The 7,097-nt window shown below is 43.2% G+C and overlaps 1 long non-coding RNA gene across 1 annotated transcript; it reads right to left on the reverse strand.

Moving 5' to 3' along the window:
* Window positions 1–2,767: 2,767 nt before the first annotated feature.
* LOC309518629 lies at window positions 2,768–3,792 on the reverse strand. The gene is made up of 3 exons (XR_014213571.1): window positions 3,759–3,792; window positions 2,911–2,986; window positions 2,768–2,828 (listed from the first exon to the last, which is right to left on the reverse strand). It is a non-coding gene; the product is annotated as an uncharacterized lncRNA (long non-coding RNA).
* Window positions 3,793–7,097: the final 3,305 nt, after the last annotated feature.

Below are 7,097 nucleotides of genomic sequence, written 5' to 3' on the forward strand. Positions count from 1 at the left end.
CTGCATTGGCACTTATCTCTTGAAGTTGTTGGATTTTGTATATTAAGGATCTGCAAGGCCTGTAAACTACCCAGAGGTCTCGGTTGATAGGCAGAATACATATGTTATGAATAAAGAAATAAGTTCCATGGCCCATAGAACTATGTAGAGCCCCAAAGCATTGCATTACAACCGTCGACCACTGCGTTCTCAAAAGCCTTGCCCATAAATTGCAAGCTGATGTGCTCACTCTCAGGCTATCTATTCACTTATTTAATTCCTTTAACAGGCTTTATATGCCACTTAATCATCCAGAACCTCAAAGTGGCTTACACAGAATTTGCAAAGTTCATTAAAAGAATACACTGATAAAATTGTACATTAAAAAAAGTTAAACAGCAGTTTATCAAAATAAAAGTAAAACCAGCAGTTCTAAAAATATACATTAAAAAAAAAAATTACATGTCTGACTAGGGTTGCCTATACTATATAAACACATACACACAAACCTATATGCCCTCCACCGCCCTTAGAAAACCCTTTAATCCCAATTTCATTTTACTTTACACTTTGGTCGATTTACAAAAGGAGAAACACAAACCAATAAATAAATTTTAGAAAGGGGCAAGATCAGACGCAAGATGCACAAAACTTTTTTTTTTTAAATTAAAGAAATCAAGACTCTTTGTGCTCCACACTGCTCCCCCTTTCTTCCTGCCCAGGGTGGCCCTGCCCTCTGCCTGACCCTCATAGCAGGCCTGTCACATGGGGTGGGGCCTTGGCGGTGGTGGCCTCTCCTCCTCCCTGCCTGCTCTCCAGTAGCTGCTATGAGCTGGCAGTGGCAGCCATGGAAGAGCCACAGGATTTTCCCTCAAAGCCGCATTTGTACCTGGCTGCTGCCACTACTCAGAAAAAGCATCAGTTCATCCTCCTCCCTCAGCTTGGCGGATGTGCTGGTGGGGGAAATAGGGACATTCCGGGATCAAATCAGAAGCCGGGATGGTTTTCGTAATTCCGGGACTGTCCCTGGGAAATAGGAACACTTGGAGGGCTGGTTCACATATGAAGCTCCTTCTTCATTTATTTCAGTTGGTGTACACCAGGGATGTCCAACAGGTTGATCACGATCTACTGGTAGATCCCCGCGAGGTTTTCGTAGATCGCGAGTCGATCTCTGGCTCCCTTTCCTCAGCGTCGTCAAAACTGATTCCTGCCCCGCCCCCTTGCCCCGCCCTCCATTGTTGCCTGATCAGTGGAAGGGAAGATGGCACTTTCTCTCTGTGGCTGTTTTCATTCAAAGCGATATTGTGAGTGACTTTTTCCCCTTTGACCCTTGCCTTTAACTCCCCCCAAAATGGAACTTCCCTCCTAAGAAAGTATTTGTACAAAAGCGGGTCTTTCTTCCTCCCTAAAAGAAGCTGAGCAACTCTGACCTGAACCCCCCCCCCCAAAAAAACGGGGGTAGATCATTGCCAGATTTTAATTCTGAAAGTAGATCGCACTCTCTTGGGAGTTGGGCCCCCCTGGTATACACATTCTTTTATCCACAAGGCCTTCCAGCTATTCTGGAAAGCAACGGGGGTTTCTCTGAGCCCAGCTGCTCCATAAGATCATGTACAACTCCAGAATAAGGATGTAATCAGCCTTAATCACTCTCACTCTCAGATAATGCCCTGTACCTTTTTTGCCGTCTCTCATCCTATCATAGAATCATAGAATTGTAGACCTGGAAGGGACCCCAAAGATAATTGCAGAAATATGTAGCTGTCCCATATGGGGATCGAACCTGCAGCCTTGGCATTATCAGCACCATGCTCTAATCAGTTGAGCTATCAGTAGGGGGAACGGTCGTGGCTCAGTGGTAGAGCATCTGTTTTACACCCAGAAGGGCCCAGGTTTAATCCCCAGCCTGTCCAAGCAGGGTTGGGAGAGACCCCAACCGAAATCCCAAAGAGCTGCTGCCCGTCCATGCAGGCAATACTGGGCTAGATGGAGCATTGCTCCAACTCAGTATAAGACAGTTTCCTGTATCTTTTGCTCACATATCCAAATCCGGCCACCAGAACAAACACAACACAATGCAGAATTGCATTTCCCCCCGGCATGAAAGTGGGGTAGGCTTCTTCCTGACGATAGAAAAAAAAGGGGGGTAATTGGCACGGGGGTGGGGTGCACGTTTCAACAGTGCTTGTTACAGTCAACAATATTCAAATGGCACAGAGATATTTCCTTGAAATAAAGGACAATTTGCGTCTATTTGTTTAAGTCTCCTCGTCCCCATCCCTAAGCATTCCTAAGCATGAAGCAGCCGACAGCCAGCTGCCTCAAACCAGTGTGTGTGTGTCCATTAATTCAGAATTACTCCAATTACGAGCTTTTGATGCTCTGAAAACCTCTCTCTAACCCAAAAGAGATGGAGAGCCCTCAGCCCGTCCAATCAGATCGCTTTCCCTGCTCCTGCCAGCAGATGTAAGCAATTTGCTTTTTTTTATTTCTGCATATTCAGCGCGAGCGAGGCTGTTGGCGACCTTTCGTCCCAGAGCCTGCAGGATTCTAACCCTATCAAATTAAACCATTTTGCTCATTTATTCCCAAACGCTTGGCCGGTGCTAAGCAGGGCCTCCCGCTGCATAGCAATGGCGGGCGATCGTGTCCGCTCATACCCTGAGCCTAATCAGAGATTATTAAGGAAAATATACAGTGCGTTAATTTGATGAGATTGGTTATAGGTACCACAGTTAAAGGTCAGCCTCTTACGTGTATCTCCCTCGGTCACCGCAATATTTCCCCCTCCGCTTCCAAACAATAGGCCAAGGAGACACGTTTATTTTCGTCACGCTGGGGACAAGCTCAACAGGGATAAAGAAAGGAATTATTTAAAGTTCGCATAAACAAACCAGCCCCATGCATGGCAACCGCCCCCACACTTACCTTCTGCTAAACCCACCACTACCACGGCCTGCAATTCTCTTATCTCTGCATTTATTGATTGTGTTTTGGTCCTGGCCTTAAAAGAACATTGGAAGGAAAGGAGAGAGAGAGAGAGAGAGAGAGAGAGAGAGAGCATTGAGATTTTCTTCCGAAGGCTAGGCCCGTTTATTGTGGTACTTGCTAGCAAAGCCTAGTAAAATACCCTGGTAAAATCAGACGTCACCAACTTCTCAGTCGCCAGGTTTCCTTGTTAGGGGGTTGGTGATGCTTTTGCAGGAGCCTACGGTTAATATCTGCAACATTCACCTTTCTGCAATTAATTTCCTCTTGCTGGGGCAGACTTTGGTAATATGGTGCTCCGAGAGAGGGGAAAAATTGGTGCCCCCCAACTATTTCTTATTTTTGCTATAATTCCTTTTGGTACAGTTGCTTTTTAATGGATCTTCTCAATAGGCTTGCTAAAATGACACATTATTACAAAAACAGTAATAATAATAATAATAATAATAATAATAATAATAATAATAATAATTTTGTACCCCCTGCACTGCCCTAAATCTCGTACTACCCTTTGGTTCCTACTGTGTTTTCTCACAGAAGAAGCTGCCTTATAACCAGTGAGACGATTGGTCTACCCTAGGGGTAACCAATGTGGTGCCTTCTAGCAGTTGTTGGACTACAACTCCCATCAAGCTTAAATTGGCCATGCTGGCTGGGACCGATGAGAGTTGTAGCCCAGGGGGTGTGAGACTTCATTTCTGAGGCCCAAATGTATCAAGCCTCCCTTCCTGGCCTTGGGTCCAAGCCACGCCCCCTCCTCAGCCACACCTTCTGTCTCCAAGCCACACCTCTTACTGGTCTTGCCTCACACCTCCCTTGAGTGCTTTTGCCTGGTGAGAATGGGTCCTTGAGCAGTGATGACTCTTTACTGTATGAATGGAGGACAGAGGGTGTGTTTGTGACCCCATCTGCACTCAACATTTAAAGCAGTTCCATACCACTTTAAACAGACATGGCTTCCTCCCAAAGGCTTCTGGGAAGTGTACTTTGTTAAAGGCACAGAGAATGGTTGCAGGACCCCCTCTTCCCCTCACAGAGCTCCAATTCCAGATTTCCCTGGGAAGATGGATTGATTGTTACACCACTCTGAGAACTGTAGCTCAAGGAAAGGGATATGGGTCTGTTAACACTGTGTAGTGCAGATGGAGCCTATGAGTGTGTGTGTAGAAACTAGCTTACTGTACGAAGGTATTTTTTTAATGTAATAATGCCCAGTGATATCTCAAAAGCCATGTTTGGGGATTCTAGGTAGGAGCTGAGGGCAGGGGGGACAGGTTGAAATGCCCTGCCAATTTTTTTTGCCCCATCTTGTGACTAAAGGAAACCAACGAAATTATGCAGAATAAAGATTTTATTTTATTTTAAAAAACAGCTTTCCTTGGGGCAGTGTTTGCATGGGGGAAGAAATTCGCTTCAGTTTGCATTTAAAGATGAGCCTACCCAGTTTGGAGTTTCCAAAACAAATTCATGAACAGCCGCTCTGTGAAGTTTGCACTTCGCTGAATTTTGCAAAGCAGTTATCCAGCTAAGTAATGCTTACAGAAATGCGCATAAAAACCTCTATCTTGGTGAAAATGACACACACATATGCACTTTGTTAGGGACATTTGCTTTGCAAAAATGTGTATATTGTGCAACATTGCTTAATAAAAATGTGTATATGAAGAGAAATTCACACTAAAATGCTCATGAATTTTCATGAGGACTTAAAGTGTATATTGCAAGATATGAAGTACTGAATTTAAGACTGTAAAATAAGAAAACAAAATTAACACATTCTTTTCCCCCCAGGACAATGACTAACTTCTTTTTAAAACGTGAATATGCAGTGCTTTTTTCTGGGGATACGCAGGGGTACGCATACCCCTAAACATTCTGTGAATCTTTGTACTTTGTACTTGGCCATTTACTGTATTTATTTCCCCTGATTTGAACTATAAAATGGCCATTTTCTTGAGTCAAAATGAGAGTACCCCTAAACATTTTTAAAGGAAAAAAGCACTGGTGTGTGTGTGTGTGTGAGAGAGAGAGAGATAGTATGGTGTGTTTAAATTGATGTGAATCCACCTCCATAGCCTCCAAATTTCTCAACATAAATTCCCAGATCACGTTATCGAAGGCTTTCTCCACATCTACGAATATTAAACTTGCTGGTTTGTTACACCTATCGGACAAGTATTCTATAACATTGACTATATTTCTTATATTATTTCTTAATTGCCTGCCCGGTAGGAAACCTTCTTGGTCTCTATGTATAATTTTTACTAATATCTTTTTTAATCTCTTTGCTAGAATTCCTGTGAAGATTTTATAATCTGTGTTTAATAGCGATATGGGTCTATAATTCTTAATTTGGGTCAAGTCCGAATCCTGTTTTGGTATTATTGTAATAAATGCCTCTTTCCATGTTCCTGGGATGTCCTTTTCTTTTAAGATGTTATTCATTACTTTGGTCAACGGGGCCATCAACGTGTCTCTCATTTCTTTGTAATAACTTGAAGTAAACCCATCCGGGCAGATGAACTATGCCGAGATGGCAAAACTTACAGGAAGAATTAGAAACCAGGAAGAGACGGACTTTAATAAAGAATGGGGAAAACTATTGTAAATAATTACTTACATTGATAAGATTGACAGAAAACTTGTAGTAAAAATTTGAACTATGGAATGATAAAGGATTTATAAGAATAGAGTTATGAAAGAGATGCAGAGGGGAAAATTATATTAAGATCCACAAGGGGGGGGAGGGCAAAGGGGATTTTATGTTTATGTTTTTATTTCGCTTGTACATGTAAAATAGAAAATGGAAAAACAAAATGGAAAAATAAAAAATAAACTGATGTGAAGGAGGTGTACAGCTTGTCACTGACAAGAATAGAAAGGGTTACCATCTCTACTTCTCCTAACCTAAGTCAACAGATTTTACTTGGAAAACCTCCCCCTCCTACAGCCTTTTTGTACAGGAAATGAAGTGCAGGAAATGCAATATGGAGACATGACTTACCCGCAACGGCGTGTCACCATTTTTATTATCAGGGGTGTAATCACCCTTCGGGGAGGAATCATTATTCCTGCTAGGTACAAGAGCACACCAGGCCACCAGATTGTGTGTAGAAAATAGTGAGGGATAATTCCACCCCTTCATCATTCAGGACTTTACTTTGTCAATAAGAGGGAGAAGGGATTATATCTTCTTCTTTTTTTAAAATGGTGACCGTTGAAGAGATTTATCTTTTTAAAGAAAAGAAAAGAGACATCCTTTTTTATTATTATTATCCCTCCACCTGGTGGGAATGAGAGCAATTTTGATTTCAAAATGCCAGCTCTGTGGCAAATGCCTTCAGTAGCTCTGGCCTGCTGGGCCTTTTCCACACAGGCGTATTTCCAGCGCAAAGGCCTCCTTTCTTCGTTCCTCGCTGGCTCCTCCGGCACTTTCTCTCGTTTTCCTTTTCATGAGCATGCCCTTGCCGTCGCCTTTTGGCCGTCAAAACAACAACCTGTTCATTCAAGAGGAAAGGTAGCTCCGGACTTTGTTGCCACAGCTACTCTGCCATCTCATAGTAAAAGGCCTCGTTTCTCCTTAATTGAGGTCTTGAACCATTACTATTACCACTACTATTATTTTTACAGTAGGTCCATTAGGCCAAATTGTCCTCACTTCCCCACAGAAGCTAGCAAACTCTCCAACATCATCTTGGCTACAGGGGCACCAACCATAGGGGGCAGAAGGGGCTCCAGCTCCCTCAATATTTCTGGGCAGGGGACAATTCCCTCACCATAATATTGAGGGAGCCGCCATACCCCACTGCCCCTGGGTGAGTGCTGGCGCGCTGGGTCAGAGCAGGACCCACAGAGGGTGATTTTCACCCTCTGCATTTCCCACCACCACCAGGAGTTTCCATGAGATTTTTTTAAATGAAGTAAATAGCTGTGGAAAAGTGGAGAACTGAATTTAAGGTTGGGAAAATGAGAAACTGAGAGAACCGAACTTGATAGATTTGTCCATCTGTAGTAGGAGGAAAGTTCTGGAACATTCTACCTCTTCAGCTATCTAGGACCCTATAAGGAGGGGAGTCCAATGCTCAGGATGAGAGCCACCACTTTAGGAGAAAGGCATAACAAGAATG

The sequence above is a fragment of the Podarcis vaucheri genome (genome assembly GCF_965113315.1).
Source record: "Podarcis vaucheri genome assembly, chromosome: 14".
In the NCBI taxonomy this organism is placed as follows: Eukaryota; Metazoa; Chordata; class Lepidosauria; order Squamata; family Lacertidae; genus Podarcis; species Podarcis vaucheri.